The following is a 19179-nucleotide window of genomic DNA, read 5'->3' on the forward strand; positions in this document are numbered from 1 at the left end:
TGGGCCATTCGGAAGTGACAATGTGTCTATTATTTTGCTGTTAGACAGTGATTGCTCACGCAGCATTGGATCCTAAACATCAGTTGAGTCGCAGTACTATTACACTTGTTTGTTGGAATGGTGTGGTTTGTACGGCGGTCTTGATGTCTGTGGCTGAATTCCGTCTGTTGTTACACTTCACACTTCATTCCTTGCTACAATTCACATGACGTGTTATTCCCTTGAATACAACTGCTCTAGGGACGCCGAACTAACGCCCTGGCAGCCTCCGATAAATGTTTGCTTCTAAAAGCACTGCAGCTATCCGATTTCGTTGAAGGTCCATATCTTCCTTTATGTTGTTGTTGTGGTCTTCAGTCCGGAGACTGGTTTGATGCAGCTCTCCATGCTACTCTATCCTGTGCAAGCTTCTTCATCTCCCAGTACCTACTGCAACCTACATCCTTCTGAATCTGCTTAGTGTATTCATCTCTTGGTCTCCCCCTATGATTTTTACCCTCCACGCTGCCCTCCAATACTAAATTGGTGATCCCTTGATGCCTCAGAACATGTCCTACCAACCGATCCCTTCTTCTGGTCAAGTTGTGCCACAAACTTCTCTTCTCCCCAATCCTATTCAATACTTCATCATTAGTTATGTGATCTATCCATCTAATCTTCAGCATTCTTCTGTAGCACCACATTTCAAAAGCTTCTATTCTCTTCTTGTCCAAACTATTTACCGTCCATGTTTCACTTCCATACATGGCTACACTCCATACAAATACTTTCAGAAATAACTTCCTAACACTTAAATCTATACTCGATGTTAACAAATTTCTCTTCTTCAGAAACGCTTTCCTTGCCATTGCCAGTCTACATTTTATATCCTCTCTACTTCGTCCATCATCAGTTATTTTGCTCCCCAAATAGCAAAACTCCTTTACTACTTTAAGTGTCTCATTTCCTAATCTAATCCCCTCAGCATCACCCGACTTAACTCGACTACATTCCATTATCCTCGTTTTGCTTTTGTTGATGTTCATCTTATATCCTCCCTTCAAGACACCATCCATTCCGTTCAACTGCTCTTCCAAGTCCTTTGCTGTCTCTGACAGAATTACAATGTCATCGGCGAACCTCAAAGTTTTTATTTCTTCTCCATGGATTTTAATACCTACTCCAAATTTTTCTTTTGTTTCCTTTACTGCTTGCTCAATATACAGATCGAATAACATCGGGGAGAGGCTACAACCCTGTCTTACTCCCTTCCCAACCATTGCTTCCCTTTCATGTCCCTCAACTCTTATAACTGCCATCTGGTTTCTGTACAAGTTGTAAATAGCCTTTCGCTCCCTGTATTTTACCCCTGCCACCTTTAGAATTTGAAAGAGAGTATTCCAGTCAACATTGTCAAAAGCTTTCTCTAAGTCTACAAATGCTAGAAACGTAGGTTTGCCTTTCCTTAATCTTTCTTCTAAGATAAGTCGTAAGGTCAGTATTGCCTCACGTGTTCCAGTATTTCTACGGAATCCATACTGATCTTCCCCGAGGTCGGCTTCTACTAGTTTTTCCATTCGTCTGTAAAGAATTCGTGTTAGTACTTTGCAGCTGTGGCTTATTAAACTGATGGTTCGGTAATTTTCACATCTGTCAACACCTGCTTTCTTTGGGATTGGAATTATTATATTCTTCTTGAAGTCTGAGGGTATTTCGCCTGTTTCGTACATCTTGCTCACCAGATGGTAGAGTTTTGTCAGGACTGGCTCTCCCAAGGCCGTCAGTAGTTCCAATGGAATTTTGTCTACTCCGGGGGCCTTGTTTCGACTCAGGTCCTTCAGTGCTCTGTCAAACTCTTCACGCAGTATCGTATCTCCCATTTCATCTTCATCTACATCCTCTTCCATTTCCATAATATTGTCCTCAAGTGCATCGCCCTTGTATAGACCCTCTATATACTCCTTCCACCTTTCTGCTTTCCCTTCTTTGCTTAGAACTGGGTTTCCATCTGAGCTCTTGATGTTCATACATGTGGTTCTCTTATCTCCAAAGGTCTCTTTAATTTTCCTGTAGGCAGTATCTATCTTACCCCTAGTGAGATAAGATTCTACAGCCTTGCATTTGTCCTCTAGCCATCCCTGCTTAGCCATTTTGCACTTCCTGTCGATCTCATTTTTGAGACGTTTGTATTCCTTTTTGCCTGCTTCATTTACTGCATTTTTATATTTTCTCCTTTCATCAATTAAATTCAATATTTCTTCTGTTACCCAAGGATTTCTACTAACCCTCTTCTTTTTACCTACTTGATCCTCTGCTGCCTTCACTACTTCATCCCTCAGAGCTACCCATTCTTCTTCTACTGTATTTCTTTCCCCCATTCCTTTCAATTGTTCCCTTATGCTCTCCCTGAAACTTTGTACAACCTCTGGTTCTTTCAGTTTATCCAGGTCCCATCTCCTTAAATTCCCACCTTTTTGCAGTTTCTTCAGTTTTAATCTACAGGTCATAACCAACAGATTGTGGTCAGAGTCCACATCTGCCCCTGGAAATGTCTTACAATTTAAAACCTGGTTCCTAAATCTCTGTCTTACCATTATATAATCTATCTGATACCTTTTAGTATCTCCAGGGTTCTTCCATGTATACAACCTTCTATCATGATTCTTAAACCAAGTGTTAGCTATGATTAAGTTGTGCTCTGTGCAAAATTCTATCAGGCGGCTTCCTCTTTCATTTCTTAGCCCCAATCCATATTCACCTACTACGTTTCCTTCTCTCCCTTTTCCTACACTCGAATTCCAGTCACCCATGACTATTAAATTTTCGTCTCCCTTCACTATCTGAATAATTTCTTTTATTTCATCATACATTTCTTCAATTTCTTCGTCATCTGCAGAGCTAGTTGGCATATAAACTTGTACTACTGTAGTAGGTGTGGGCTTCGTATCTATCTTGGCCACAATAATGCGTTCACTATGCTGTTTGTAGTAGCTTACCCGCATTCCTATTTTCCTATTCATTATTAAACCTACTCCTGCATTACCCCTATTTGACTTTGTGTTTATAACCCTGTAGTCACCTGACCAGAAGTCTTGTTCCTCCTGCCATCGAACTTCACTAATTCCCACTATATCTAACTTTAACCTATCCATTTCCCTTTTTAAATTTTCTAACCTACCTGCCCGATTAAGGGATCTGACATTCCACGCTCCGATCCGTAGAACGCCAGTTTTCTTTCTCCTGATAACGACATCCTCTTGAGTAGTCCCCGCCCGGAGATCCGAATGGGGGACTTTTTTACCTCCGGAATATTTTACCCAAGAGGACGCCATCATCATTTAATCATACAGTGAAGCTGCATGCCCTCGGGAAAAATTACGGCCGTAGTTTCCCCTTGCTTTCAGCCGTTCGCAGTACCAGCACAGCAAGGCCGTTTTGGTTATTGTTACAAGGCCAGATCAGTCAATCATCCAGACTGTTGCCCTTGCAACTACTGAAAAGGCTGCTGCCCCTCTTCAGGAACCACACGTTTGTCTGGCCTCTCAACAGATACCCCTCCGTTGTGGTTGTACCTACGGTACGGCTATCTGTATCGCTGAGGCACGCAAGCCTCCCCACCAACGGCAAGGTCCATGGTTCCTTTATGTCTCATTTAATTCTGTCAGTCTAAAGGGTCGAGTATGCCACATAGCACTTAGCATATTTAACGACTAATTAATACATAAATTCGTCAGTTAGCACAATATCAATGATAATGTTGCTGTTAAGGAAAAACTCAGCATCTGGAACATGGAGTTCTGTAATTTTTTCGTAAAAAGGTAAATTATGCATCAAGCATTATCAGGGTAAGTTTCTAGAGTTTACTAGCGTTCATGCGGTACACACTCCTGATAAACTGTTCTAATCTCCAATAGTTTATTGACAGTCACAATGAAAGCCCGAAGAAAAACTATTTGCTTTCTAACTAGAAGCGATTATGACAGATGTGAACTACAATATATATATATATATATATATATATATATATATATATATATATATATATATATACTACTGGCTATTAAAATTGCTACGAGGACAAATGCAGATGATAAACGGGTATTCATTGGACAAATATACTAGAACTGACATGTGATGACATTTTCACGCAATTTGAGTGCGCAGATCCTGAGAAATCAGTACACAGAACAACCAAATAACGGCCTTGATACGCCGGGGCATTGAGTCAAACAGAGCGTGGATGGCGTGTACAGGCACAGCTGCCCATGCAGCTTCAACTCGATAACACATGTCATCAGGAGTAGTGACTGGCTTATTGTGACGAGCCAGTCGCTCGGCCACCATCGACCAGACGTTTTCAATTGGTGAGAGATCTGGAGAATGTGCTGGCCAGGGCAGCAGTCGAACATTTTCTGTATCCAGAAAGGCCCTTACAGGACCTGCAACATGCGGTCGTGCATTATCCTGCTGAAATGTAGGGTTTCGCAGGGATCGAATGAAGGATAGAGCCACGGGCCGTAACACATCTGAAATGCAACGTCCACTGTTCAAAGTGCCGTCAATGCGAACAAGAGGTGACCGAGACGTGTAACCAATGGCATCCCATACCATCACGCCGGGTGATACGCCAGTATGGCAATGACGAATACACGCTTCCAATGTGCGTTCACCGCGATGTCGCCAAACACGGATGCGACCATCATGATGCTGTAAACAGAACCTGGATTCATCCCAAAAAATGACGTTTTGCCATTCGTGCACCCAGGTTCGTTGTTGAGTACACCATCGCAGGCGCTCCTGTCTGTGATGCAGTGTCAAGGGTCTCCGAGCTGATAGTCCATGCTTCTGCAAATCTCGTCGAACTGTTCGTGCAGATGGTTGTTGTCTTGCAAACGTCCCCATCTGTTGACTCAGGGATCGAGACGTGGCTGCACGATCCGTTACAGCCATGCGGATAAGACGCCTGTCATCTCGATTGCTAGTGTTACGATACCGTTGGGATGGATTACGGCGTTCCCTATTACCCTCCTGAACCCACCGATTCCATATTCTGCTAACAGTCATTGGATCTCGCCCAACGCGAGCAGCAATGTCGGGATACGATAAACCGCAATCACGATAGGCTACAATCCGACCTTTATCAAAGTCGGAAACGTGATGGTACGCATTTCTCCTCCTTACACGAGGCATCACAACAACGTTTCACCAGGCAACGCCGGTCAACTGCTGTTTGTGTATGAGAAATCGGTTGGAAACTTTCCTCATGTCCACCGGCGCCAAACTTGTGTGTATGCTCTGAAAAGCTTATCATTTGCATATCACAGTATCTTCCTCCTGTCGGTTAAATTTCCCGTCTGTAGTACGTCATCTTCGTGGTGTAGCTATTTTAATGGCCAGTAGTGCATATATATACTAGGACTATTCGGAAAGTAAGTTATTTTTGATCGCAAAATGGAAACCACTTTGAAAATTAGAAATATTTTATCTGCCACAGTTAGCTACAGCTTCCACTCCGACTTCGACATTTGTCGTAGCTTTGTACCAACTTCCCAATACCCTCGTCATAGAAGGCAGCGGCCTGTGCTTCCCGCCAATTCTTTACGCTCATCTATAGCTCGTTATCTCTGCAAAAATGTTGTCTTCATAGCCAGCAGTTAATGTGAGCAGAGATTAAACACAGAGGGAGCCAATTACGGGTTGTCGGGTTGTAGTGCGGGTGATCAAACACTTCCCATCGAAAACGCTGCAGGAGCATTTTCATTGCCCCTGCAGATTGTGACCGAGAATTGTCACAAAGTAGGAACCGTATGACAGTTCTGTAATGTGGGCTGCATAACTTCAGGCGAAATCTCTCACCAGGACCTCATACACTCCTGGAAATTGAAATAAGAACACCGTGAATTCATTGTCCCAGGAAGGGGAAACTTTATTGACACATTCCTGGGGTCAGATACATCACATGATCACACTGACAGAACCACAGGCACATAGACACAGGCAACAGAGCATGCACAATGTCGGCACTAGTACAGTGTATATCCACCTTTCGCAGCAATGCAGGCTGCTATTCTCCCATGGAGACGATCGTAGAGATGCTGGATGTAGTCCTGTGGAACGGCTTGCCATGGCATTTCCACCTGGCGCCTCAGTTGGACCAGCGTTCGTGCTGGACGTGCAGACCGCGTGAGACGACGCTTCATCCAGTCCCAAACACGCTCAATGGGGGACAGATCCGGAGATCTTGCTGGCCAGGGTAGTTGACTTACACCTTCTAGAGCACGTTGGGTGGCACGGGATACATGCGGACGTGCATTGTCCTGTTGGAACAGCAAGTTCCCTTGCCGGTCTAGGAATGGTAGAACGATGGGTTCGATGACGGTTTGGATGTACCGTGCACTATTCAGTGTCCCCTCGACGATCACCAGTGGTGTACGGCCAGTGTAGGAGATCGCTCCCCACACCATGATGCCGGGTGTAGGCCCTGTGTGCCTCGGTCGTATGCAGTCCTGATTGTGGCTCTCACCTGCACGGCGGCAAACACGCATACGACCATCATTGGCACCAAGGCAGAAGCGACTCTCATCGCTGAAGACGACACGTCTCCATTCGTCCCTCCATTCACGCCTGTCGCGACACCACTGGAGGCGGGCTGCACGATGTTGGGGCGTGAGCGGAAGACGGCCTAACGGTGTGCGGGACCGTAGCCCAGCTTCATGGAGACGGTTGCGAATGGTCCTCGCCGATACCCCAGGCGCAACAGTGTCCCTAATTTGCTGGGAAGTGGCGATGCGGTCCCCTACGGCACTGCGTAGGATCCTACGGTCTTGGCGTGCATCCGTGCGTCGCTGCGGTCCGGTCCCAGGTCGACGGGCACGTGCACCTTCCGCCGACCACTGGCGACAACATCGATGTACTGTGGAGACCTCACGCCCCACGTGTTGAGCAATTCGGCGGTACGTCCACCCGGCCTCCCGCATGCCCACTATACGCCCTCGCTCAAAGTCCGTCAACTGCATATACGGTTCACGTCCACGCTGTCGCGGCATGCTACCAGTGTTAAAGACTGCGATGGAGCTCCGTATGCCACGGCAAACTGGCTGACACTGACGGCGGCGGTGCACAAATGCTGCGCAGCTAGCGCCATTCGACGGCCAACACCGCGGTTCCTGGTGTGTCCGCTGTGCCGTGCGTGTGATCATTGCTTGTACAGCCCTCTCGCAGTGTCCGGAGCAAGTATGGTGGGTCTGACACACCGGTGTCAATGTGTTCTTTTTTCCATTTCCAGGAGTGTATTTTTTTAAAAAGAAAATAACATTATGTTGACATACAAGTCCATGCAAAAATCAGTATTTCAGTTTGAAATAATATTGGTATAATATTATTAGATATGAAAGTAACTCAATTAATGTAGGTTATTTCTTACAAAGAAGAAAACAACAACCAGAAAAGTAACTCTGTCTGTTACGTTTTCACGACTAAACTGCTGAAACGATCTGGATTAAACACGTTCAGAATTGTGCAAGTATTGTATTCGTTACGTTGAATAGTATTACATAGAAAACATAAATCAAGAAAGGCATTTTCACAAATATGATGCAGTTGCAACGTGAAAGAGTAAACAGCTTTTTCAAAGGATAAATATGTTTCTCCATGGCGCGTTAAAACTTTAAATTACGGTATTTTTTTGAAGAAATAAAGCCTATGCATTGTCCAAAGCTAAGCTCAAGTTACCCGTGGAAACACCATGCAAATGTGTGCAGTATATTAGGAGGTTATCGTGTTCAAACAGACAACACAGCAGTTCTATTGTTAGTGTAGATATAGGTGTCTCTTGCTGAGCCCTGCGTCTTACAACTCTTATCTGGAAGGCAGGAAGAGGTGGAGGTCATCAGAGGCAGAGCGCGTGGAGAGAACGAGCAATGTCGGAGACGGAAGTCAACCGTTTACTCTTCAGAGCAACCATCCTAGCACTCAGATTAGACGATTTAGGGAAAAACAGAAACCCGTGTCTGGATGGCCGGTCGTGGATGTGAGGGGACTCTCTGGCCCCTCACCGCTACCCAAGACGCCTAGGTCGCTTTCCCGTCTCATACCGTAGATGTTAAGTGCTGCCGATTCCCACAGTTTCCTTAAACATCGTTTGGGGCTAAACCAGTTGTGGTACAGAATTAAGGTGGACGTTCAGACACATGACTACCATGTTCACAGCAGTTTCGGCCTTGCAGCCGGTCGTCGTTTACTGCTATTGAGGACTGATGAAAACTACAGATGGCGGTGACGGAGCGACGCCAGTTGCCGGCGGTCAGCTCCCTGGCTGCTGGGGTAGCGGAACTCAGCTGTCCCATCTGCCGTCCTGCACAACAGCAAATCGTGGAGGTGGTAGGGTCCCACGCATTATCCCACTGGGGGGGGGGGGGGGGCACAGTCACGGTTCGTCAGATTTCTCGCCATTCGCTTTTCCACGGATTCTTTAATAATGGATTTCCAAGAAGATGTTGCTGTGGTCAAAATTATGGTTTCACCACGCTCCATAGAGAGTCCACTGGAGATACTCATAATGTGTTGAGCAGTAGCAGACTATCTTGAATATTGCCAACAAATGGAATAGAAGCTATAGATTTTTCTAATGATCTCTGTTCTATATCCTATTTCTGGTTTTTAGTTTCAGCTGTATTTTGGAGGAGTGTGGCCTCACGGAGAAGATAAACTAATGGAGTTTTTTACATCGCCTCAGCTCCATTCCTGAGAGTATCCACGTTACTATGGAAATTGGCAAAGATGGTTCTCTGCCTTCCGTTGACGTTTTCGCTAGGGGCGGACATTCAGTCTATCGTAAGCGGAGAAATACCGTTTTGAATTTACGTTTTCACCGTCAAAAACTATGAGCGTGCTTAAAAGACATGCGCACACGGCTCGCTCAGTATGAGATCCGGATAGCTTGCCAAAGAGCTTGCCCCCCCCCCCCCCCCCTCCAAAAGACAGTGTTCTGGGAAAATGGTTATTCTATCCAGCAGATTAACAATTAAAACGAAAACCAAGGAAGTGGATACAGAGGAGAACACATCGCCAAAATCTCTACCGTTCATTTCGTTTCTTGCCAATATTTCGGTCAAGACTGGCAGAATTCTTCGAAAATTGCAGGTAAAAGTGGTTTTCCGCCCATCATGGAAGACTGTAGAACTACCGTCATGAATGAGAGACGATTCGTTATTGCGGAATGCTTGACAATGTTGTACGGCTTCCACAGGTCAGACACCGTGGAAGAACGATTCACCAACTGCTCTCGCCTTCTGCAACCAATCAAGTTCGCTATTGCTGAACACTGTGTCTCCACCAGGTGTTCAGGTTCCGATAAAATAACAGTTTTGGCTACCGCAGCATCTTCTCCGGGCTCCGTTAGCAAAGAAGCCGTGGACTTGCGCATGGTGGGAAATCTGGTGAACCGTGACGGCGGCCACCACTCTCACGGTGTCTAGAACTCCGTCATCTCCACAATTTACTGTAAGCGATGGTAACCCCGAAGGCAGCTGAGTTCCCGGAGCGCCCGGTAGTCTGGTCAGCCAGTCACCATGACCTAGACGCATCCGCGGAATGTAAAGTGCACGTTGATAAGCTGCGCAATGGAGGAAGACTGGGTCAGCCTCAAATCGCACAGAATGACTCGCAGGTGCACAGCCGAAATGTCGTCGAGTGTAGTAAACGACAACCAGCTGCAAGCTCGGTATTTCGCCATTCAGTTCTCTATAAAAAATTTAAAATTCACAAAAAAGCTGCCGTGATTAATGCATCAAAGAGAATGCGAAATATAAACAATCAAATACTCTGAAGCGCCAAAGAAACTCGTACAGGCATGCGTATTCAAATACTGAGAAATGTAAACAGGCGCCAAAGAAACTCGTACAGGCATGCGTATTCAAATACTGAGATATGTAAACAGGCAGAATACAACGCTGCGGTCGGCAACGCCTGTGTAAGACAACAAATGTCTGACGCAGCTGTTAGATCCACTACTGCTGCTACAATGGTAAGTTATCAAAATTTAAGTGTGTTTGAACTTGGTGTTACAGTCAGCGCACGAGCGATGGGACACGGCATGTCCGAGATAGCGATAGAGCGCTGATTCTCCCGTACGAACATTTTACGAGTGTACCGTGAATATCAGGAATCCGGTATGAGGTCAAATCTCCGACATCGCTGGGCCTGGAAAAAGATCCTGCAAGAACGGGATCAACGACGACTGAAGAGAATCTTTCAACGTGACAGAAGTGCAACACTTCCACGAATTGCTGCAGATCTTAATGCTGGACCATCAACAAGTGTCTGCATGCAAACCATTCAACGAAACATCATTGATATCGGGCTTTCGAACCCGAAGGCCCACTCGTGTACCCTTGATGACTGCACGACACAAAGCGTAAAGCCTGGTCCCGTCAATGTCGACATTGGGCTGTTGTTGACTGCAAACGGGTTGCCTGATGGGACGAGTCTCGTTTCAAACACTATCGAGCGGATGAACGTGTGAGGGTATGGAGGCAATCTTATGAACCCGTGGACCCTTCATGACACAGGGATCTAAAACCAAATGGTTCAAATGGCTCTGAGCACAACGGGACTTGACATCCGAGGTCATCAGTCCCCTAGAACTTAGAACTACTTAAACCTATCGAACCTAACGACTTCACACACATCTATGTCCAAGGCAGGGTTCGAACCTGCGACAGTAGTGGTCACGCGGTCCCAGACTGAAGCGCCTAGAACCGTTCTGCCACAGCGGCCGGCAACAGGTGTCTGTTCAAGCTAATGGAGGCTCTGTAATGGTGTGGGGCGTGAGCAATTGGAGTGATATGGGACCCTTGATAATTCTAGATACGACTCTGACAAGTGACACATACGTAAGCATCCTATCTGATAACCTGCATCCATTCATGTCCCTTGTGCATTCTGGCGGACTTGGGCAATTCCACTAGGACAAGACGACACCCCACACGTCCAGAATTGCTCCAGGAACAACCTTCTGAGTTTAAACACTTCCGCTGGCCACCAAATTCCCCAGACATGAACATTAATGAGAATATATATGTGATGCCTTGAAACATGCTATTCAGAATAATCTGCACCCCCTCGTACTCTGACGGATTTATGGATAGCCCGGCAAGATTCACTGTGTCCTGTTCAGCACTACTTCAGACGTTAGTAGAGTCCATGCCACGTCGTATTGCGGCACTTCTGCGTGCTTGCGGGGGCCATACACGGTATTAGGCAGGTGTACCACTTTCTTTGGTTCTTCAGTGTACTTAATAGAATAAAATGCTCTAATTCATGGAATAATGCACGTAGAGAGATTGACATACGTGGCTGAAATGTTATTCAGTTTTCTTGAAACTAAAAACGAGTGCGAAGAGATAGTGCTGGATAGCAGCAGGTCAGTGATGCCAGATGAGAATCGTGTATAAAATAGGCTGGCCGATAAACACCTTCAAAAAAAAATGGTTCAAATGGCTCTGAGCACTCTGCGACTTAACTTCTGAGGTCATCAGTCGCCTAGAACTTAGAACTAATTAAACCTAACTAACCTAAGGACATCACACACATCCACGCCCGAGGCAGGATTCGAATCTGCGACCGTAGCGGTCGCTCGGCTCCAGACTGTAGCGCCTAGACCCGGACGGCCACTCCGAAATACCTTCTGGAAGGCACGGCTTTTATGCTCCACCCCATACTGCTACGCTTGTGAAACATCTCTTGCGCCCATCGTTTGGCGAGGATTGCGTGCTAAGCCATCTCGTTCGTCAAGTTTGATCCTCCCAGGTCCCCAGGCCTCAATCCGTGTGATTATTGGTAGCGGGATTACCTGAAATCGAGGAATTAAAGCTGTGAGGACGGGGCGTGAGTTGTGCTTGAGTAGATACATCAAGCTGTGGCGCCACCACCCGGAAAGTTTGACAGGTTTGCTGTTGGAGTCCTTAGCACCGCCCTCCATTATGCCCCCACTGACGACGCAAGGCATGCCCCCACCCTTCTACTACTTTGGGAAGTTCTACATTGAATACAGCTATGTCTGTATCGCAGTACCACCGACGAAACAGGCGTCGGCGCGGGATATATATCATGTCCAACGGCATACATCGTGGGGACCAAAAGCTATCAGGTTAATTGGAAGGTGGTGTGGCGGACGTTACACTCGGTTACACTGGATATAGACGTCCGATCCACATGGTACAACACAGTCAATGGTAAATAGATCACCCGATGACGCCTCCACAAAATAAATATGGCGGAATCGACTCTATGTGTAGACTGCGGAGTGTCAGACACGGACGAACACCGTCTCACATGTGGCGCGGCAGAAGACATATGGCGCTTGGTGCGACAAATTTTGTCGTATTTTCTACGAGTGACTCCGGAACACATTACACCTCGGTTTATACTATTTTCCGCGCACCAAAACGAACGCAGTCACGTCGATCCGCGGGCATGCGGTACACCACTTACTTCACGATGGACCTAAAGATGTATTCGACTTTTGGAACTGCCTACAAGAACGTCATTGCGAGATCGTACGGAACCCAAAATAGGGACAGTATTTTTCTAATCACTTAGGGAGTGCCCTACGCGACCCTTCACGCAGCTGGATCATCAACAGGTAAGAGAAGACACCCACTGAGTTAGCTGACAAGACTAAGTTCTATTCTCGGTGGGATAACATTCGACATATGTGAAGACGTCCCTGGATGATGAAGCGTAAGGAGCGTAGCGACACACCCTTCTGCATCGTGTACGCAGCACTTTTTTTTTTTTTTCGTTTTCCTCATATACATTACGTCGGTGTAGGAACGTGCCGAGATATTGTTTTGTTTACTCAGTGCACGAAGCGGTGCTAGGTACATTTATTTTTGTTGTGATATAAAGCAGAACCAAATTAAGAATATATTAAAACTTTAAATAAAAATTAATAAATAAATAGAAATTCCCACAAAAGATTTCCCCTTACCAACCCCGATTCCTAAAAGTAAAAAAAAAAATTAATAAAAAATAAAAAAATGTAGCTCAGTTGGTAGAACACTTGCCCGCGAAAGGCAAAGGTCCCGAGTTCGAGTCTCGGTCCGGCATACAGTTTTAATCTGCCAGGAAGTTTCATATCAGCGCAGACTCTGCTGTAGAGTGAAAATTTCATTCTAAAATATCGACTTTGCTAAACATCAATTGTTATTCACTATTAAAAACGGTCTTGATCACGATTTATTTATTAAGGTGACTGGTTTCGGCCACTACTGTGATCATCTTCAGAGCACAGAGTAGGAACCTCTTTCAGCTGGAGAATCACTACTGGTCTTGTCAGCTCACTACAGTAGTGATTCTCCAGCTGAAAGAGGTTCCTACTCTGTGCTCTGAAGATGATCACAGTAGTGGCCGAAACCAGTCACCTTAATAAATAAATCGTGATCAAGACCGTTTTTAATAGTGAATATTTGTAACACATTGATCACTGCCACTCCCATAATGTATTCAAAAGTAATCAATTGTTATGCTAATTGTTGCTTTTGTATCATATGAAGCGCCATTTGTTGGTAATCTTGTGCACTTTCTCTGTGTTTCTAGCATGCATGTCCATTTTTACGTCTGTATCTACGTAATTCCGTGAAGAAATGAATTTTCAAATTTTAAATATCCTTTGGGTCACCCTGTAAAATAAGAAGTCTTATGAGCACGCTGATGCATTTCAAACTGACGTTCTACCCCTCAAATATCCTTGCCGCACTAAATCTCTTCCGTTTTTGTGCGTTCCTCATACTATCATTTCCCACTATCGCACCATTTGATAACAGTCAAGATGTCTGTACTCACTAAGCAACCCATTCAAAAGGAAAGCTTTGTCAATCACCACAAAGATGAAGATATACAACACTATTATCTGCCCCATAGTACTGTACGGTTCAGAAAGCTGGACGCTTACAAAGAATGAAAGAGAAAAACTGACTGTTTTCGAAAGAAAAGTAATGAGAAAAATCTGGGGACCTGTGTTGGAGAACGGCGTATGGAGAATTCGAAATAACAATGAAATTTATCAGTTGATGAAGCAACCCACTACCATCCAGAAATTAAAAAGTAGGAGACTGCAATGGGCTGGACATGTGGCCAGAATGGAAAACAACAGAATCACCAAGAAAGCATTTGAAGGAACTCACCAGGCAACAAGACCACTGGGCCGACCTCGTACAAGGTGGAAAGGTGACATATAGAAGTGAAACGTCCCCTTAGAAAAATTAATGAATGACTGTGCTGATAAACCTCTTACGTTATTTGATTTTCAAACAGCTGAGCACAGCCGAACGTACTCAGACATTTCTCACTTTACTTATTCTGATCATCACTAAATTGACACACAATATTTTTAGCTCAACGCAATCTGACTTTCAATAATCCCTACAAAAGAATGGCCCTGACTAACAATAACCTATACCTTTCATGATTCACTTACCTCACAAAAATCTTCGTTATTAGAACTACTGCAATACAGCGAGCGCCAATACTGCCAGCTAAATAAAAGATTCTAACTACTGAAGTCACTAACTACTGATAGGCATAGTTAGCAAATGACAGATTTTGATAAAGAAGAAACAATGTACCTTAATAGCGTTCAAAAGTCATTATATATATATATATATATATATATCAGTTCATGACATCCAGTCTTACAAATTTACTGTCTCTCATGGACACACGTCCAGATCATCCGCTCTCAAAACTCCGCCATCTCTCTCACCACATCCACCACTGCTGGCGGCTCACCTCCAACTGCGCAACGCTACGCGCTGTTAACAGCGAACTGCTCAACACTACAATAGCAAATTCCAACACTGCAAACCAGCCACAGACTACACACAGCACAGCCAGTGATTTTCATACAGAGCGCTACGTGTCGTTACCAATATAAAAACCTAAACAGCCAATTACAGAAAGACATCGCAGCATTAGGAATTTCCGCAGGGTGGAGAGAGGCTGCGAGAGATAGAAGGCGGTGGAAGCAGACCGTTGATGCAGCGCGTGGTCTAGAGGGCCTGTGATCGCTGAGAAGAGAGAGAGATTCGTATCAAGTGAGGCTGACTGAGCATAAAACACCTGCCGACTGCAGTCACCGTCCAGTCCATTGACGTCACAATACGGAAAAGGCGTGCCTGCGGGCCGTAACGTGAAGTACGGGACTACTTGCAGGGTCTCGTGCATAGTGTTTGGCCCTGGGTCGAACGACCGTGGCGCGGGCAGACGTCGGCGGTGAGGAAGCGGCAGGCAGGTCAAAGCAGAGCAGGCGCGCTGCTGCTGGAACAGACGAGCGTCGGCGAGCGGCCCGTGCCGCCAAGCCCGGCTGCCCGCAGCTCTGCTGACGCCGGCATTAGCATGGCACGCCCCTACTCGCCAGCTGCCGCAGCGCGTCCTTCCGGTGACTCTCTAGCTGTACAATTTGCACAAATGTTTGTAGGGAAGCAGCCTACTCTCACCTTATAAAATTCTCATCAGTCTTTCCATTTTGTGCCAGCCTAGTCAGCTGTAACTAGCTCTGACGTCATAAATATTGCGCAATACTTTAAAATGAAGTAATAACCTGAAACATTTCTAGCATGTCAGGAGTAATACTAAATCAATATGTGTTGAATATCAGTTCAATAATTTTAACCATTTTCGAATTTTGGACGTTTTTCTGTAAAAATCATTGGCGCAACAGAAAAGAGGTAGAAACTTAAAAAATTATATTTAGATTCCTTTTTCATAATAATTTAGTAGAAACAGTATTCTGGATCTCACAAATTAAAATTTTAGTTGAAATTCATGATTTCCTGGTTTTTGTCTTAGAAATTAAGGAAGCAAGATAGATTAAGTAGGCGAATAAATAAAGCTAGGATGTTTAAATTTAAGTAGAAGGGAGATCCGCTATAATCATAAAGATGTGAGAAGTTTCAACTGAATAACTATAAAACTATAGCGATAGCGTATCTCCAAATGGCAAGTTCAGAGCTCGTCTACTGCGTGTAGTGCAATTAAATTAATTATCTCGCCCAAAATATTTGACTTAGCCACATCAGACTTTTATTATGATTACTTACCTGTGTGCTGATTGCACATTTAAATTGAGAGCTTCATCGGCCATCAGCAAAGGAAGCAATGATTTAAAGTGGTGCATTACTAGCCCAGCGGCTAGTCGGGAGAGCAGATTTGATCAGGCGTTCCCTCAGCCGTCCGCACCGCGGCTTTATATGTAAGAACGCTGCGCGAGAGAAAGAAGGCCCCAGTTCTCTCCAGACGCTGATTAGCGCACCATCTGTGCCGGGAGTCGCGTCGCATCGGTATCGTTGATATAAACAGCCTCGGATGCAGTAATAAGTTATTCGGGATACGCGTAACCATGAAATCGTTTTCGAGTGAAGTGTTAATTTTGGGATGACGTTAATGATCTATCTTTAGTTTGCGTATGTCGTATTTTCACGTGCCGCCGCAGGACAGACATTCTACCATTATTAGCGTGGCGTTTGATGACCATTAACAATTATTCCATCCGCTGCCCCACATGTTCTCTTTGCTGTCAGACCTTAGACCCAAAAATGAGATGATCCTCACGGGTGCGGAACATGTCAGAAAGCGTAACATAAGAAACATAAATATAATACCTTCTCGATCATTGTCAGGATGTGGATGGATGGATGGAGAGGGTTGTATAGGCGCACGACGGCAACGTCTTCAGCGCCCGCTCAGTAACAGATTGAGACGGGTGTCGAGAAGAGACTCAGAACAGTAAGATAAAACAGAACGTAAAACACAGGTAACAGCTTGGAAAAATATGGGCCTACCCACACCGAAGCGTGGGACGAAGCATGCCGCCAGCAGTAAAACATAGACTACACAGGAAGAAAGTGGTAGAGGGAGCTAAAACAATACAGCAGATGGAAGTGGCTGGCTGACCGCAAGGAAAAATGGAGGAGCCAGCCACTGTGCAATACACTAAAACCTCCAGCCTAAAAGATTAGGCCAGAGTCCAGACACACCAAAAAAATGGTTCAAATGGCTCTGAGCACTATGGGACTTAACTTCTGAGGTCATCAGTCCGCTAGAACTTAAAACTACTTAGACCTAACTAACCTAAGGACATCACAAACATCCATGCCCGAGGCAGGATTCGAACCTGCGACCGTAGCGGTCTTGCGGTTTCAGACTGCAGCGCCTTTAACCGCCAGACACACCACAAAACTTTAAAACCCTAGACACACACGTCTCATCATTAGCTAAAACACAGGTCAGATCCCCATTGTGGTGTACCGACGGTAGCACAGCCAGGATGGGGAAATTGTAGGCACATTTATTTGGTCCAAGCCTTGTTGACACAAATTTATTATTTAACAATAATTGGTTATACATCCAAGTTAATACAATTAACAGTTTAAAAGGAACTTTTAGCAATTAAAAAATAATTTATAACATTCTCTAGGAGAATATGCAGCCCCACTCTGAAACATTACATAAAGGTACTGTTAGTAAAAGATATATATAATATCGTACAATAGTGCACAAAATGTTGGCTACAAGTACCTGTCCCATAATAAAGTAATGATCATTAAATATAATAAAAGTATATGAAAATTTCGGTCTTAGCCAGGTGACGAGAACCACACCAATGCAGTTTCCTGTTACACTCGAGTGCTAGGCCCAACAAACAACAGCTGGTCATGGAGAACCACGCTAAGCAAGCGAGCATTCCGTCCTCCCCACATGCTCGCAAACAGCCATACTCCACGCAGTCCTTAATCGGCAGGCACCAGTTGACTCCCCGCCGCTTCCGGCCTGTCGCCTTATCCCGACCGAGCCGTCCTCCCAAAACTGTTGCTTCGCGCACCAGCGCCAACAGCGCTCAGCGATCACGCCCCCTATCGCTGCAGCGAAAACGAGTGAAATAGTCTCGCGGGTAAATCAAATGAGCTGAGCCGTGACACGGCTGACCCATCAACATGTGCTTCTGCCCTTGCATCACGGTATAAAATGCAGTCTGTTGAAATAAGTCACATGGGCTATCAAGCACACCAACGCTAGAAAAGCCCCTGGGCCTGATGGCATTCAAAACCGTGTCCTCCAGGAGTTCACGGATAAAGCCGTAGAATACCTCACACACCTAACGAATGCCATCCTGACACACCAACACTTCCCTGACTTTTGGAAGGCGGCCAAGGTCCTGATGTTCAGGAAGCCAGGGAAAGACCACTCCCACCCACAAAATTACCGACCTATCAGTCTGCTGTGCTCGCTCAGCAAGATTGTTGAGAAGGTAATACTAAAACGTATCACTAGGCATTGCATCGCCAACGACACCCTAAGACCGGAGCAATTCGGCTTTAGGAATCACCACTCGACAACACAACAACTCCTCCGCGTAGTCGAACATATAACACACGGCTACAACATGAACAAAGCCACAGGGGCCGTGTTCCTAGACATCGAAAAGGCTTTCGATCGTCTCTGGCACAACGGACTCATACGCAAACTAAGCGAAGATGGTTTCCCGGACGGACTCGTGCGTCTCATACACTCATATCTCACGAACAGATGTTTCAACACTAACGTGCAGGATAAACAATCAACACAACACGGTATCCAAGCTGGAGTACCCCAAGGAAGCATCCTAGGGCCCATCTTGTTTAACCTGTACATTAATGACTTCCCAGCGACACGAAACACGACGTTAGCCGTCTACGCGGATGACACAGCCATCCTCGCGCAAGACTGGAGACCGTCGAACATCAACTCACGAATACAGACAGCACTCAGAACAGCTGAGCCTTGGCTGGAGCGATGGCGTATTAAAGTAAATGTCGACAAGTGCGAAGCAGTTCTGTTCACACGCAGACCGAAACTACTGCGCAAACACCAACACTGTAGACCGATAACACTACATACACGCCCAATACGTTTCCGAGAGAAAGTCAGATACCTTGGTGTCTGGCTGGACCGGAAACTTACATGGGGGGACCACATCGAATACGTTGCCAACCGAGCGCACGCGAGGTTCAAACAGCTCTACCCAATGCTCAACAGGGCAAGCACACTGAATAGGAGGGTGTCGAGGTCCTTATACATGACACTGATTAGACCTCTGATGACGTACGCAGCTCCCGTCTGGGGATATGCAGCTCCCACACGACTGCGCCGCCTGCAGATCAT

At 45.6% G+C, this 19179-nt stretch overlaps 1 long non-coding RNA gene across 1 annotated transcript in view; it reads left to right on the plus strand.

Moving 5' to 3' along the window:
* LOC126412865 (uncharacterized) overlaps nt 1-19179 on the plus strand; it is a 198063-nt gene that overhangs the window by 86812 nt on the left and 92072 nt on the right. The gene's annotated exons all lie outside the window — the stretch shown is intronic.

Source organism: Schistocerca serialis, chromosome 7, assembly GCF_023864345.2.
Source record: "Schistocerca serialis cubense isolate TAMUIC-IGC-003099 chromosome 7, iqSchSeri2.2, whole genome shotgun sequence".
Taxonomy (NCBI): Eukaryota; Metazoa; Arthropoda; class Insecta; order Orthoptera; family Acrididae; genus Schistocerca; species Schistocerca serialis.